Source organism: Pseudophryne corroboree, chromosome 5 (assembly GCF_028390025.1).
Source record: "Pseudophryne corroboree isolate aPseCor3 chromosome 5, aPseCor3.hap2, whole genome shotgun sequence".
Classification (NCBI taxonomy): Eukaryota; Metazoa; Chordata; class Amphibia; order Anura; family Myobatrachidae; genus Pseudophryne; species Pseudophryne corroboree.
In genome coordinates this window covers 601,448,732-601,465,598 of record NC_086448.1, presented here as the reverse complement: position 1 = coordinate 601,465,598, position 16,867 = coordinate 601,448,732, and the positions used below count along the sequence as shown (strand labels likewise).

The 16,867-nt window shown below is 45.9% G+C and overlaps 1 protein-coding gene across 3 annotated transcripts in view; it reads left to right on the top strand.

Moving 5' to 3' along the window:
- CEP192 (centrosomal protein 192) overlaps positions 1–16,867 on the top strand; it is a 639,877-nt gene that overhangs the window by 424,828 nt on the left and 198,182 nt on the right. The window lies entirely within an intron of this gene.

The following is a 16,867-nucleotide window of genomic DNA, read 5'->3' as shown; positions in this document are numbered from 1 at the left end:
AGTGTTAAACAGGTACAGGGGCTGTGGTCCTTTGCTAGTGGGTAGCAAGATGCTGTCATGGTTGGTAATTGTCCTCTGCACAGCTAGGGTAACTATAGAATATATATCATTGATTTAAAAAAAAAAAAAAAAAATAGTCAGTCTGAACACATCCAAATCAGTTTTGGGTTGGAGCTAGATGACGTTTATTGGGTGGTTAGATCTAGGTCATGTCTTTCTAGACACTTTAAAAAAAAAAAAAAAAAACTATTTTTAATTGTTCAATTTTCCATGGCAGCCATTACAGTGTGTTTGCTCCATTCTAGGTAGTTAAACACAAGGATTAAAAATAAAATAAAAGAATGGCTAGTTGGATGGTGCTGTATATTATGAAGACCCAGGCAACAATTTTATGTTGCCAAAATCAAGGAAAGGCTTTTCTGTTCAGGTGCACCAGTCTGCTACCTTACGGAGCAGTTTTTGTATTAAAGAAATGTAAACCCTTCTTTTGAGAAGTGGAAGGGCATTTGCGCGTTTTAGTGGCCTTCTGTATGCACAGAGGATAGGCTGTGGGCAAAACATATTTTTCAAAGTTATTATACAATTTTGCAGAATTTGATCTGCAAACCTTCATTAAAACTAAAGCTATTGTCTCCGCTCTCTCAGACCACAAGGACAAAGCCTTTTATATTAACTGTTCACTTTCAACAAACAATTAAGACCTTATTTTACTATTCTGGACCTGTGGATTCAACAAATTTGTCAATTCCAAATTATTTTACAAGGAATCAGGAAACTGTATCCTCACATCTATTAGAGAAGGGTATTTTTTTCACATCTGTGGATCTTCGGGATCCTTACTTTCCTGTACCTGTGACTATACAGTTTCTGGATCCTGGGATACTTCCAGTTCAGTTGTCTGTCTTTCGGCTTGGCAGCATCTCCAATAAATTTATCAGAGGTACTAGTGAGTGACATTAGTTGCCAATTAGAAATATTGGGCGTCAAGTTGTGGCCATAGCCGAATGACACTATGGCATTTGAAAAGTTGGAACAATAGCTAAAACCATAACCTCTCAGGTGATACCTTTTCTGCATATTTGGCTGCTCTGTGAATCAGAAAGTCATCTAATCTTTCACAACAGATAGCATTTCTAGAAGAAGCCGTGATTACCTTTATTAAAAAAAAAAAATGATAATGGCATGATGTCTTAAGGTTTTTTATTTAGCTATTTAGCACATCAAATACAGACTTATCATTGATGGTAAGGACAGACTTCAAACTGTTCTCCTTTCCCTCTATCTCTCACATGCTGGGATCTTTAGCAAAAATGATGTAATCTACCTTTTGGTTTGGATTTATTGCTTTGATTTAAAGTACTAAAATACTAAACACGCTGCTAGTAAGCAAGGACGGCTCAGTTGTCTTTACACAAGGCAGGATGTTGGCTATCTGTCAATACCTTCTCTAGTTTGATCATTTGGACACCTTGTCTTTGAGAGACAATCTCCGCACAGCCGCTAAATAAAGTTTTGATTATTCAGCATAATGTGATTTTGGTATGTTTGTGGCCCTAACTATTGTATTTGGGTACATCTCATGTATGGGTTGCCATGGCGTAATATAGGAAGAACACATCATATTATAAACACAATTTCTCTTACGTCCTAGTGGATGCTGGGGACTCCGTAAGGACCATAGGGTATAGACGGGCTCCGCAGGAGACATGGGCACCTAAAAGAACTTTCTAGTATGGTGTGCACTGGCTCCTCCCTCTATGCCCCTCCTCCAGACCTCAGTTAGATCTTGTGCCCGGAGGAGATGGGGTGCATTACAGGGAGCTCTCCTGAGTTTTCTGTAAAAATAATTTTGTTAGGTTTTTTTATTTTCAGGGAGCTCTGCTGGCAACAGACTCCCTGCATCGTGGGACTGAGGGGAGAGAAGCAGACCCACTTCTTAAGAGTTAAGGGCTCTGCTTCTTAGGCTACTGGACACCATTAGCTCCAGAGGGAGTCTGAACACAGGTCTCACCCTGGGGTTCGTCCCGGAGCCGCGCCGCCATCCTCACAGATGCCGGAAAAAAGAAGTCGGGTGAGTATGTCAGACATAAGAAGACATCAGGCGGCAGAAGACTTCAGATCTTCATGAGGTAAGCGTGTAGCAGGAAGCTGCGCGCCATTGCTCCCACACTTACACACACACATGGCACTGATTGGTGCAGGGCGCAGGGGGGGCGCCCTGGGCAGCAATAAACCTCGTTTTAGGCAAAAAAGTATGTAGTTAGGCTGCGGAGGCAGTAAACTACGGATCCCCGCCATTTTTTTTCAAATTCACTAGCGGGACCGAAGCCTGCCGCACGAGGGGGCGGAGCTTGATCCCTCAGCAATAACCAGCGCCATTTTCTCCACAGAGGCTGCAGAGAACGCTGGCTCCCCGGACTCTCCCCTGCTGAGCATCAGAGGGCTGAAAAAAAGAGAGGGGGGCACATAATTAAGGCGCAGTGAGTGGGGAAATCTATATACATATATATATATGTGTACAAGAGAAGCTAGCAGCGCCACAGATGTAGTATCAAAGGTGTAAACAACAATATTAGGAAGAGAGTGTTCTGAATTAATTATCAGAAAATATATATATGTGTTACCTGGAGGACACTCCCTATAGACTATTAGGGCGTCAGCTATTGGACCTCAAAAAACATATAGGCACTGGTACATATGCCTAGAAATTGAAAATTGGTACAGGAGGATGAGGTATTTGCAAGCGACCAAAGGTGTCAAATTAATAGTATAAAAGCCAGGTGTTCTATAAATATATAAAAAATTTAATTTCAGAATACAACACACTAAAAAAAGGGGGGGGGGGGGGGTTGTTTCATAAAGGATAAACAATTTTAAAAAGTGCAACCTGAACAATAAAATCTGGTATAAAAAGAGCAGAGGTGAAGATAAAAAATTACAACACATATACCAAAAGTTACTGAAAGGTCCATAAAAACATGAGAGATAAGTATAAAATCTGCAGGATAAACGTAAAAAGGAGTAAAAAATTGGGAGAGAGGTAGCTTAGCTTCAATAGTAGAGGTATAATCAGAGTAGCACCCAACGCGTTTCGTCCCTCATGGACTTCATCAAGGGGTGGTGAAAGGCTAGAGACAGAACATATTTATACCTCATGGCTATGGGAGGTGTTACCAGCATCACTTCCTGTTTGTTAATTGGTGGATTACTGTAATGTTGTCAAAGTACATATATAAGCACATAAACATAAGACTAATAAGATAGGAAGGCCCACTGGTATATTCAGTTACAAAGATAATGCCCAATATAGCTGAAAAGACGTATAAAACATAAAAGACGAACGGGTCCGCCGACTTCCGGTCCGGACTGTGTGGAACGTCCTATCCGCCCCACTTCCGCCCCTCTTCCGGTGGCGTTAGATCCGTTATGCGCATGCGCCGGCTGGGCACTGTGCGATGCGGATCTCTGGTGTGCTGTCACTGTCAAGAGCGGCGGCCATCTTTTCGGTTATCTAAACTGGGATAAGGTTCTGCTGCGGGTAGAGATCTTTAGTATGTTGTCACTTTAGAGGGCGGCGGCCATCTTTTTGGTTATCAAAAAACGGGATGAAGTCCTGCTGCAAGTAAAATCCATAAGCTGCAGTCTATATAGTTCAATGTTCTAATGCGCAAAGTGAAGGTTAAGGTATGTGTAGACATCACAGGAACGGTGCTATCTCGTACCCTTCATTGAAGCCATCCGGATGGAGCGTGTTCAGTTCGTATATCCAAAACATCTCTCTCCTGGAAAGGAGATTCGAAAGGTCTCCTCCTCTATCTCCCAGCGCTACCAGTTCAATCCCTTTGTACGTTAGTACCTCTGGATCCAAGTTGTGGCAAAGGTTGAAGTGTTTGGATACTGCATGAGTGAGGACTTTGTTCTTGATATTCCTGACGTGTTCCTGGATGCGTATTTTGAGGGGTCTCTTAGTTTTCCCAATGTATTTTAGTTTGCAGGAACACTCCAGAAGGTAGATCACCGATGGGGTATTACAGTTGATGAATTGTTTAATCCGATAGTCCTTGTTTGTTTTGTCATTGTGGAATGATTTCCTGTTTGGATGGAGGTACCTACAAATGTTGCACCGACCACATTTGAAGCTTCCCACACATTTAGGCATCCTGCTTACGACTTCTGGGTTCCTCAGCATACTTGGGGCTATTAGATCTTTCAAACTCCTGGATTTGCGAAAGACCATCTTAGGCTCTTTAGTGAGGTAGTCTTTAAGTATGGGGTCCATAAGCAAGATATTCCAGTGCTTTTTAAGGACGTCCTTAATGAGGTTCTCATGTCTGCTGTACGTCGTGATGAACTTGACTGTTTCCTCCTTGATGTCCTTGGGTTTGTACTTTAGAAGGTCCCTTCTTTCTAAAACTTTAGTTGGTCGGTGCAACATTTGTAGGTACCTCCATCCAAACAGGAAATCATTCCACAATGACAAAACAAACAAGGACTATCGGATTAAACAATTCATCAACTGTAATACCCCATCGGTGATCTACCTTCTGGAGTGTTCCTGCAAACTAAAATACATTGGGAAAACTAAGAGACCCCTCAAAATACGCATCCAGGAACACGTCAGGAATATCAAGAACAAAGTCCTCACTCATGCAGTATCCAAACACTTCAACCTTTGCCACAACTCGGATCCAGAGGTACTAACGTACAAAGGGATTGAACTGGTAGCGCTGGGAGATAGAGGAGGAGACCTTTCGAATCTCCTTTCCAGGAGAGAGATGTTTTGGATATACGAACTGAACACGCTCCATCCGGATGGCTTCAATGAAGGGTACGAGATAGCACCGTTCCTGTGATGTCTACACATACCTTAACCTTCACTTTGCGCATTAGAACATTGAACTATATAGACTGCAGCTTATGGATTTTACTTGCAGCAGGACTTCATCCCGTTTTTTGATAACCAAAAAGATGGCCGCCGCCCTCTAAAGTGACAACATACTAAAGATCTCTACCCGCAGCAGGACCTTATCCCAGTTTAGATAACCGAAAAGATGGCCGCCGCTCTTGACAGTGACAGCACACCAGAGATCCGCATCGCACAGTGCCCAGCCGGCGCATGCGCATAACGGATCTAACGCCACCGGAAGAGGGGCGGAAGTGGGGCGGATATGACGTTCCACACAGTCCGGACCGGAAGTCGGCGGACCCGTTCGTCTTTTATGTTTTATACGTCTTTTCAGCTATATTGGGCATTATCTTTGTAACTGAATATACCAGTGGGCCTTCCTATCTTATTAGTCTTATGTTTATGTGCTTATATATGTACTTTGACAACATTACAGTAATCCACCAATTAACAAACAGGAAGTGATGCTGGTAACACCTCCCATAGCCATGAGGTATAAATATGTTCTGTCTCTAGCCTTTCACCACCCCTTGATGAAGTCCATGAGGGACGAAACGCGTTGGGTGCTACTCTGATTATACCTCTACTATTGAAGCTAAGCTACCTCTCTCCCAATTTTTTACTCCTTTTTACGTTTATCCTGCAGATTTTATACTTATCTCTCATGTTTTTATGGACCTTTCAGTAACTTTTGGTATATGTGTTGTAATTTTTTATCTTCACCTCTGCTCTTTTTATACCAGATTTTATTGTTCAGGTTGCACTTTTTAAAATTGTTTATCCTTTATGAAACAACCCCCCCCCCCCCCCTTTTTTTAGTGTGTTGTATTCTGAAATTAAATTTTTTATATATTTATAGAACACCTGGCTTTTATACTATTAATTTGACACCTTTGGTCGCTTGCAAATACCTCATCCTCCTGTACCACATATATATATATATATATATATATATATATATATATATATATATATATATGCGCTATCTGGGTTTTTTTTTCCTGTGTCAGTTGGCGCTGGTGTGTGCTGGCATACTCTGTCTCTCCAAAGGGCCTTCTTTAGGGAATTGTCCCCTTATAGTTATTTCCCAGTGTGTGGGGGTGTCGGTACGTGTGTCGGCATGTCTGAAACGGAAGGCTTATCCAAAGAGGAGGTGGAACAGATGAGTGGTGTGTCTCAGTCGACTCAGGATTGGATTGGATGGATATGTGGCATATGTTAAATGCTAGTGTAGCTTCACTGCATAAAAGACTGGACAAAGCAGAGTCCAGTGCGTCGGCAGGTAATCAATCTACGGATTATACCGACTTACAGGACCCGTCGGGGTCTCAGAAACGTCCCTTCTCACAAATAAGGGACACAGATACCGACACGGACTCTTGATTCCAGTGTCGACTATGATGAAGCAAGATTGCACCCCAGGGTGACAGAGTATTCAGTGCATGATTATTGCAATAAAAGATGTGTTGCATATCACTGATGAGCCCTCGGTGCCCGACACGAGGATACACATGTTTAAGGGAAAGAAACAAGTTATAAACTTTCCTCCTTCCCATGAAATTAATGAGTTATGTGAAAAAGCATGGGAAACTCCAGATAAGAAACTGCAGATTCCCAAAAGGGTTCTTATGGCGTACCCTTTTCCCTACACAGGACAGGGTACGTTGGGAATCCTCTCCCACAGTGGACAAAGCCTTAACACGCCTTTCCAAGAAGGTGGCGCTACCGTCCCCTGACACAGCGGCCCTCAAGGATCCTGCGGACCGCAGGCAAGAGACTACACTAAAGTCTATCAACACTCATACTGGTACTTTGCTTAGACCGGCAATTGCGTCGGCATGGGTATGTAGTGCAGTAGCAGCTTGGACGGATACACTGTCAGCTGACCTTGATACCCTAGATAGGGATACAATTTTGTTAACATTAGCTTATATTAAGGACGCAGTCTTATATATGAGGGACGCTCAAAGAGACATTGGTTTACTGGGTTCAAGAGCCAATGCTATGTCTATTTCGGCAAGAAGAGCCTTATAGATCCGCCAATGGACGGGGGATGCAGACTCAAAAAGGCATATGGAGGTTTTACCTTACAAAGGTGATGTATTGTTTGGTCACGGCCTCGCGGACCTGATCTCTACAGCTACCGCAGGTAAGTCGACCTTTTTACCTTTTGTTCCCCAACAGCAAAAGAAACCCCCACAATATCAGATGCAGTCCTTTCGGTCGCATAGATCCAGAAGAGGTCGGTGCTCCTCTTTCCTCGCCAGAGGTAAGGGTAGAGGCAAGAGGACACCTGCTGCGGCTGGTTCTCAAGAGCAGAAGTCCTCCCCGGCTTCCGCTAAGTCTACCGCATGACGCTGGGGCTCCCCTGCGGGAGTCCACACAGGTGGGGGCACGCTTTCGACTATTCAGCCAAGTCTGGGTTCAGTCAGACGTGGACCCTTAGGTGTTAGAAATAGTCTCCCAGGGCTACAAGCTGGAATTCGAAGAGGTGCCCCCACGCCGATTTTTCAAGTCGGCCTTACCAGCTTCTACCCCAGAGCGGGAAGTAGTGCTAGCTGCAATTTAAATGCTGTGTCAACAGCGAGTGATTATCAGGGTTCCCCTGAGCCAACAGGGAAAAGGATATTATTCAAACCTATTTGTGGTTCCGAAGCCGGATGGTTCGGTAAGGCCCATTTTAATCCTAAAATACCTGTACCTGAAAAGATTCAAATTCAAGATGGAATCGCTCCAAGCGGTGATAGCCTGCCTGGAAGGGGGGGATTTTATGGTGTAACTGGACATAAAGGATGCTTACCTTCATGTCCCCATATATCCCTCTCATCAGGAGTACCTGAGATTCGCGGTACAGGATTGTCATTATCAGTTTCAGACGTTGCCGTTTGGGCTGTCCACGGCCCCGAGGATTTTCACCAAGATAATGGCGGAAGTTATGGTGATCCTGCGCAAGCGAGGAGTCACAATTATCCCATACTTGGACGATCTCCTGATAAAAGCGAGATCAAAAGAGCAATTACTGGAGAACGTGTCACTCTCTCAGAGAGTGCTTCAACAACATGGGTGGATTCTCAATCTACCAAAGTCACAGTTGGTTCCGACAACTCGACTACCGTTCCTAGGCATGATACTGGACACGGAACAAAAGAAAGTTTTCCTCCCGTTGGAAAAGTCCAGGACCTCCAGAACATGGTCCGAGAACTACTAAAGCTGAAAAGAGTGTCAGCTCATCAATGCACTCGGGTTCTGGGGAAAATGGTGGCAACTTACAAGGCCATTCCCTTCGGCAGGTTCCATGCAAGGACGTTTCAATGGGATCTTCTGGACAAATGGTCCGGGTCCCATCTACAATTACATCAAAAAATAACACTGTCCCCCAGGGCCAGGGTGTCTCTTCTATGGTGGCTACAAAGTGCTCACCTTCTAGAGGGTCGCAGGTTCGGCATTCAGGACTGGATCCTGGTAACCACGGACGCGAGCCTCCGAGGATGGGGAGCAGTCACCCAAGGAAGAAATTTTCAGGGACTATGGTCAGACCAGGAGTCCTGTCTACACATCAATGTGTTGGAGCTAAGGGCCATATACAATGGCCTTCGACAAGCGGAGAATCTTCTTCGCAACCTACCGGTTCTGATTCAATCAGACAATGTCACAGCAGTAGCTCATGTGAACCGCCAAGGCGGGACAAGAAGCAGTGTCGCGATGGCGGAAGCCACCAGGATTCTTCGCTGGGCGGAAAATCACGTAAGCGCTCTGTCAGCTGTCTTCATTCCGGGAGTGGACAACTGGGAAGCAGACTTCCTCAGCAGACACGATCTCCATCCAGGAGAGTGGGGACTTCATCAAGAAGTCTCTGCAGAGATAACTGGTCTCTGGGGAGTTCCTCAAATAGACATGATGGCGTCACGCCTCAACAAGAAGCTTTGGAGGTATTGTGCCAGGTTCCGGGACCCTCAGGCAATAGCAGTAGACGCTCTGGTAACGCCATGGGTGTTCCAGTCGCTCTATGGGTTTCCTCTCATCACAAAAGTGTTGAGGATCATAAGACGAAAAAGAGTACAGACAATACTCATTGTTCCAGACTGGCCTCGAAGGGTCTGGTACTCAGATCTTCAGAAGATGCTCACAGAAGATCCTTGGCCTCTTCCTCTAAGAGAGGACCTGTTACAGCAGGGGCCCTGTCTGTTCCAAGACTTACCGCAGTTACGTTTGACGGCATGGCGGTTGAACGCCGGATCCTAGCGGAGAAGGGTATTCCGGAGGAGGTCATACCTACTCTAATAAAGGCTAGGAAGGAGGTGACGTCAAAACATTATCACCGTATCTGGCGGAAAAATGTCTTTTGGTGTGAAACCAAGAATTCTCCTACGGAAAATTTCCATCTGGGTCGTTTTCTCCACTACCTACAGACAAGAGTGGATATGGGCCTAAAGTTAGGCTCTGTTAAAGTACAGATTTCGGCTTTGTCAATATTCTTTCAGAAGGAATTGGCTTTTCTTCCAGAAGTCCAGACTTTTGTAAAAGAAGTACTGCACATCCAGCCTCCTTTTGTGCCCCCAGTGGCACCATGGGACCTGAACGTGGTGTTGCAGTTCCTTAAATCACACTGGTTTGAACCCCTTAAAACGGTGGAGTTAAAATTTCTCACCTGGAAGGTGGTCATGTTGTTAGCCTTGGCATCTGCGAGGCGTGTCAGAATTGGCGGCCTTGTCTTACAAGAGCCCTTACTTGATTTTTCATGTGGATAGAGCGTAATTGAGGACTCGTCCTCAATTTTTACCCAAGGTGGTGTCTTCATTTCATATGAACCAACCTATAGTGGTGCCTGTGGCTACGAGTGACTTGGAGGATTCCATGTCCCTGGATGTAGTCAGGGCCTTAAAAATGTATGTAGCCAGGATGGCTAGAATTAGGAAAACAGATGCATTGTTTGTCCTGTATGCTGCCAACAAGATTGGCGCGCCTGCTTCGAAGCAGACTATTGCTCGCTGGATCTGTAACACGATTCAGCAGGCTTATGTTACAGCTGGATTGCCATTACCGCATTCAGTAAAGGCCCATTCCAATAGGAAGGTGGGCTCTTCTTGGGCGGCTCGGCATTACAGCTTTGCCGAGCAGCAACTTGGTCGGGGTCAAACACTTTTTGCTAAATTCTACAAGTTTGATACCCTGGCTGATGAGGACCTAGCATTTGCTCAGTCGGTACTGCAGAGTCATCCACACTCTCCCGCCCGATTGGGAGCTTTGGTATTAACACCATGGTCCTTACGGAGTCCCCAGCATCCTCTAGGACTTAAGAGAAAATAAGATTTTAAACCTACCAGTAAATCTTTTTCTCCTAGTCCGTAGAGGATGCTGGGCGCCCGTCCCAGTGCGGAAAATCTGCAAGACTTGTATATAGTTATTGCTTACATAAGGGTTATGTTACAGTTAGAATCGGTCTTGAACCGATACTGTTGTTTGTTCATACTGTTAACTGGTTAGGTGTATTCCAGGTTATATGGTATGATTGGTGTGGGCTGGTATGAATCTTGCACTTAGATTAACAAAATCCCCTTTCCTCGTATTGTCCATCTCCTCTGGGCACAGTTCTCTAACTGAGGTCTGGAGGAGGGGCATAGAGGGAGGAGCCAGTGCACACCATACTAGAAAGTTCTTTTAGGTGCCCATGTCTCCTGCGGAGTACGTCTATACCCCATGGTCCTTACGGAGTCCCCAGCATCCTCTACGGACTAGGAGAAAAAGATTTACCGGTAGGTTTAAAATCTTATTTATTCCTTTTCTTCTACATAACTAGCAGCCCAGATTTCTCAGAGGTGTTTTATATAGACTTTGTGAGACTCTCAAAGACATTGGGGAAATTGGAGTAGCTCTATTTTAGGTCCAAGGAGGTGTGTTTTAATAACCCTTCTCTACTAACCTCGACTGGAGGTAACTCATTGTAAGTACTGCTATTGCTAGTCACCATGGCTACAGCGCATTCACTAGAGTCTGTTTGTAGAAATTAGTAATACAAATTTTATACAGATTGTGACAAATGAATTCAATTTGAAGGGGAATAGTTGGAGCCAGTTTGAATAAATTTCTCCCCTCATAACTTACTCATGGCTAGCAAACCACTTTAAAAAGAGAGGAAGCGCTAGAAGGGTTATAGGTAACTACCATTGTCTCCTTGATCAAATAAAATAATATTTTAGAAGTACAGTAATCTTAGTGAGGCTATGAGGAAGTGCATGCTTAGGATTCTGTGCTTTCGCAGTCCTTATTTATGGGTTGGTTATGAAATGCCAGCGGTCAGCATACTGACAGTCAGAATCCAGAGGGTCAGAATGCCGACTGATCTCAGTGAGTATTCTAACCATAGCCCTAACCTTAATACTCCCCTTCGTTATCTCTTGGGATTCCACTGTTTGGATTATGACAGTCTGAGCCTTGACAGCTGAGATTCCTGACTACATCCCCTTGTTACAATATAAATATTCCCCAAGAGCTGTCTGGAATGCTTAGGACTTGGGATAGATAAAGGTTAAATAAATAAACCTTTTAGCTGAGAGGGCAATGATCTATTAAGGGCATTAGTAATCAATCTTAAAAAACTCCTACACAATTTACTACAAAAGTTAAAGTACGGGGTAAAACTAGAACATATGGACATTACTGCTGTTGTCTGTTGAAAAACTCAAGCGACCAGGTTCTGGGATACATCGTGTTTTAAATATGGAGAATGACACAGTACATTTAAAAAAGGATAATCATTTATATATCTAAGATACAACAATGAAAATATGCTATACTGAGCTATTATTTAAGATGTTTTAAGATCTGTCCCAGATGATGGTCATTGATTAAGTAGTTTCAGTTATGAAGTCCATCCGTCCTCAGGGTCCCTCCTTAATAACTCTTTCTGGGTTATTAAGCGGAGGTGGGTTTATGGAAGACTAGGTCCGCTACAGACAGAACCAGCTTCAATCGGAACTGACTTGCTATGTGTAATTCTCTAGACATTATAGCTCTCCTGCAGGAATACTCTTAACATTGTCTAAAAATATATTACCTTCAGTGTCTGTGAAGCTGGGTGCAGTAGTCGTTCACATAAGATAATTTATATTAGACTTAAGTATCTCCTTTCACCCACTTATGAACACAATACCCCAACAGCTTACTAGACTATTTCCATCTGAGATATTGATAATAGGAATATATATTTCTCTAACGTCCTAGTGGATGCTGGGAACTCCGTAAGGACCATGGGGAATAGCGGGCTCCGAAGGAGGCTGGGCACTCTAGAAAGATTTATGACCACCTGGTGTGCACTGGCTCCTCCCACTATGACCCTCCTCCAAGCCTCAGTTAGATTTTGTGCCCGGCCGAGGTTGGATGCACACTAGGGGCTCTCCTGAGCCCTTAGAAAGAAAGTATAGTTTAGGTTTTTTATTTTCAGTGAGACCTGCTGGCAACAGGCTCACTGCAGCGAGGGACTAAGGGGAGAAGAAGCGAACTCGCCTGCTTGCAGCCGGATTGGGCTTCTTAGGCTACTGGACACCATTAGCTCCAGAGGGATCGACCGCAGGCCCAGTCCTTGGTGTTCGGTCCCGGAGCCGCGCCGCCGTCCCCCTTACAGAGCCAGAAGCAAGAAGAGGTCCGGAAAAACGGCGGCAGAAGACATCAGTCTTCACCAAGGTAGCGCACAGCACTGCAGCTGTGCGCCATTGCTCCTCATACACACTTCATACTCCGGTCACTGAGGGTGCAGGGCGCTGGGGGGGGGCGCCCTGAGAAGCAAAAATAACACCTTGGCTGGCAAAAACTCCACAATATATAGTCCCAGAGGCTATATATGTGGAAAATACCCCTGCCAGAATATGGAAAAAAGCGGGAGAATAGTCCGCGGAAAAGGGGCGGAGCTATCTCCTGCAGCACACTGGCGCCATTTCTCCTTCACAGATCCGCTGGAAGGAAGCTCCCTGGCTCTCCCCTGCAGTCTACACTACAGTACAGGGTAAAAACAGAGAGGGGGGGCACTAAATTTAGGCGCAGTATATATATTATATAAAAAAAAGCAGCTATAGGGGACATAACTCAGTTAGTCCCTGCATTATATAGCGCTCTGGTGTGTGCTGGCATACTCTCACTCTGTCCCCCCAAAGGGCTTTTGTGTGTCCTGTCCTCATTCGGAGCATTCCTTGTGTGTGTGCGCGGTGTGTCGGTACGGCTGTGTCGACATGTTTGATGAGGATAATGATGTGGAGGCGGAGCAGATGCCTTTAGAAGGGATGTCACCCCCTGCGGGGCAGACACCTGAGTGGATGGGCTTATGGAAAGTAATGAGTGCACGTATAGACTCCCTATATAAGAAAATCGACGACATGCCAAATGTGGGACAGCCGACTTCTCAGCTCGTGCCTGCCCAGGCGTCGCATGGGTCATCAGGGGCTCTAAAACGCCCGCTACCTCAAGCAGACCCAGATGTCGACACTGATACTGACACCAGTGTCGACGACGATGAGTCTAACCTGATGCCCACTAAGGCCATTCACTGCATGATTGAGGCAATGAAAGAGGTGTTACACATTTCTGATATAACTACAGGTACCACTAAAAAGGGTATTATGTTTGGAGAGAAAAAACTACCCGTAGTTTTTCCCCCATCAGATGAATTAAATGAAGTGTGTGAAGAAGCGTGGGCTTTCCCTGATAAAAAATTGGTAATTCCTAAGAAGGTACTAATGGCGTTCCCTTTCCCGCCAGAGGATAGGTCACGTTGGGAAACACCCCCTAGAGTGGATAAAGCGCTCACACGTTTGTCTAAAAAGGTGGCACTACCGTCTCCGGATACGGCCGCCCTCAAGGAACCTGCTGATAGAAAGCAGAAGGCGATCCTGAAGTCTGTATATACACACACAGGCATTATACTTAGGCCAGCTATTGCGTCAGCTTGGATGTGCAGTGCTGCCGCTGCGTGGTCAGATAAACTGTCAGAAAATATTGACACATTAGACAGAGACACGATCCTGTTAACCATAGACCATATAAAAGACTCAGTCTTATATATGAGAGATGCACAGAGGGAAATCTGCCGACTGGCATCTAAAGTAAGTGCATTGTCCATTTCTGCTAGGAGAGGCTTATGGACTCGCCAGTGGACAGGAGATGCGGATTCAAAAAAGCACATGGAAGTGTTACCATATAAGGGTGAGGAATTATTTGGGGATGGTCTCTCGGACCTAGTTTCCACAGCAACGTCTGGGAAGTCAGCATTTTTACCCCATGTCCCCTCACAGCCTAAGAAGGCGCCGTTTTATCAGGTTCAGTCCTTTTCGGACCCAGAAAAACAGGCGTGGAAAAGGCGGGTCCTTTCTGTCCAGAGGCAGAGGTAGGGGAAAAAGGCTGCAACAAACAGCAGGTTCCCAGGAGCAAAAGTCCTCCCCCGCTTCTTCTTCCAAGTCCGCCGCATGACGGTGGGGCTCCACAGGCGGAGCCAGGTACGGTGGGGGGTCGCCTCAAAAATTTCAGTGATCAGTGGGTTCGCTCACAGGTGGATCCCTGGATCCTGCAAATAGTATCTCAGGGGTACAAGCTGGAATTCGAGGCGTCCCCACCCCAACGGTTCCTAAAATCTGCCTTGCCGATTGCTCCCTCAGACAGGGAGGCGGTGCTAGCGGCAATTCTCAAGCTGTATTCCCAGCAGGTGATAATCAAGGTACCCCTACTTCAACAAGGCCGGGGTTATTATTCCACACTATTTGTGGTATCGAAACCGGACGGTTCGGTGAGACCCATTCTAAATTTGAAATCCTTGAACACGTACATAAAGAAATTCAAGTTCAAGATGGAATCGCTCAGGGCGGTTATTGCAAGCCTGGACGAGGGGGATTACATGGTATCCCTGGACATCAAGGATGCTTACTTGCATGTCCCCATTTACCATCCTCACCAGGAGTACCTCAGATTTGTGGTACAGGATTGCCATTACCAATTCCAGACGCTGCCGTTTGGACTGTCCACGGCACCGAGGGTATTTACCAAGGTTATGGCGGAAATGATGATACTCCTTCGAAGAAAGGGAGTTTTAATTATCCCGTACTTGGACGATCTCCTAATAAAAGCGAGGTCCAAGGAACAGTTGTTGGTGGGAGTAGCACTATCTCAGGAGGTGCTGCACCAGCACGGCTGGATTCTGAATATCCCAAAGTCACAGCTGGTTCCGACGACACGGCTACTGTTCCTGGGTATGATTCTGGATACAGTCCAGAAGAAAGTGTTTCTCCCGGAGGAGAAAGCCAGGGAGTTGTCATCTCTAGTCAGAGACCTCCTGAAACCAAAACAGGTATCAGTGCATCGCTGCACACGGGTCCTGGGATAGATGGTGGCTTCTTACGAAGCAATTCCCTTCGGCAGGTTCCATTCCAGAATCTTTCAGTGGGACCTGTTGGACCAGTGGTCCGGATCGCATCTTCAGATGCATCGCTTAATAACCCTGTCTCCAAGAACCAGGGTGTCTCTACTGTGGTGGCTGCAGAGTGCCCATCTTCTAGAGGGCCGCAGGTTCGGAATACAGGACTGGGTCCTGGTGACCACGGATGCCAGCCTTCGAGGCTGGGGGGCAGTCATACAGGGAAGAAACTTCCAAGGACTATGGTCGAGTCAGGAGACTTCCCTTCACATAAATATTCTGGATCTAAGGGCCATCTACAATGCCCTAAGTCGAGCAAAAGCCCTGCTCCTACACCAGCCGGTGTTGATCCAGTCAGACAACATCACGGCAGTCGCCCATGATAATCGACAGGGCGGCACAAGAAGCAGGATGGCGATGGCAGAAGCCACAAGAATTCTCCGATGGGCGGAGAATCATGTACTAGCACTGTCAGCAGTGTTCATTCCGGGAGTGGACAACTGGGAAGCAGACTTCCTCAGCAGACACGACCTCCACCCGGGAGAGTGGGGACTTCACCCAGAAGTCTTCCAGATGCTGGTAAACCGTTGGGAAAAACCACAGGTGGACATGATGGCGTCCCGTCTCAACAAAAAGTTAAAAAGATATTGCGCCAGGTCAAGGGACCCTCAGGCGATAGCTGTGGACGCTCTAGTGACACCGTGGGTGTACCAGTCGGTTTATGTGTTCCCTCCTCTGCCTCTCATTCCAAAGGTATTGAGAATAATAAGAAAGCGAGGAGTAAACACAATTCTCGTGGTTCCGGATTGGCCAAGACGAGCGTGGTACCCGGAACTTCAAGAGATGCTCTCAGAGGACCCGTGGCCTCTACCGCTCAGACAGGACCTGATACAGCAGGGGCCCTGTCTGTTCCAAGACTTACCGCGGCTGCGTTTGACGGCATGGCGGTTTCTGCATTTCCTGCAAGCAGGAGTGGATATGGGCCTAAAACTAGGCTCCATTAAAGTACAGATCTCGGCTCTGTCGATTTTCTTTCAAAAAGAACTAGCTTCAGTACCTGAAGTTCAGACTTTTGTAAAAGGAGTGCTGCATATTCAGCCCCCGTTTGTGCCTCCTGTGGCACCTTGGGATCTCAACGTGATGTTGAGTTTCTTAAAATCACATTGGTTTGAGCCACTAAAAACCGTGGATCTGAAATATCTCACGTGGAAAGTGGTCATGTTATTAGCCTTGGCTTCAGCCAGGCGAGTGTCAGAATTAGCGGCTTTATCATGTAAAAGCCCTTATCTGATTTTCCATATGGATAGGGCAGAGTTGAGGACTCGTCCACAATTTCTCCCTAAGGTGGTGTCAGCATTTCACCTGAACCAGCCTATTGTGGTGCCGGCGGCTACTAGTGAATTGGAGGACTCCAAGTTGCTAGACGTTGTCAGGGCCCTGAAAATATATGTTTCCAGGACGGCTGGAGTCAGAAAATCTGGGTGCTCCTGCTTCTAAGCAGTCTATTGCTCGCTGGATTTGTAGTACAATTCAGCTTGCACATTCTGTGGCAGGCATACCACAGCCAA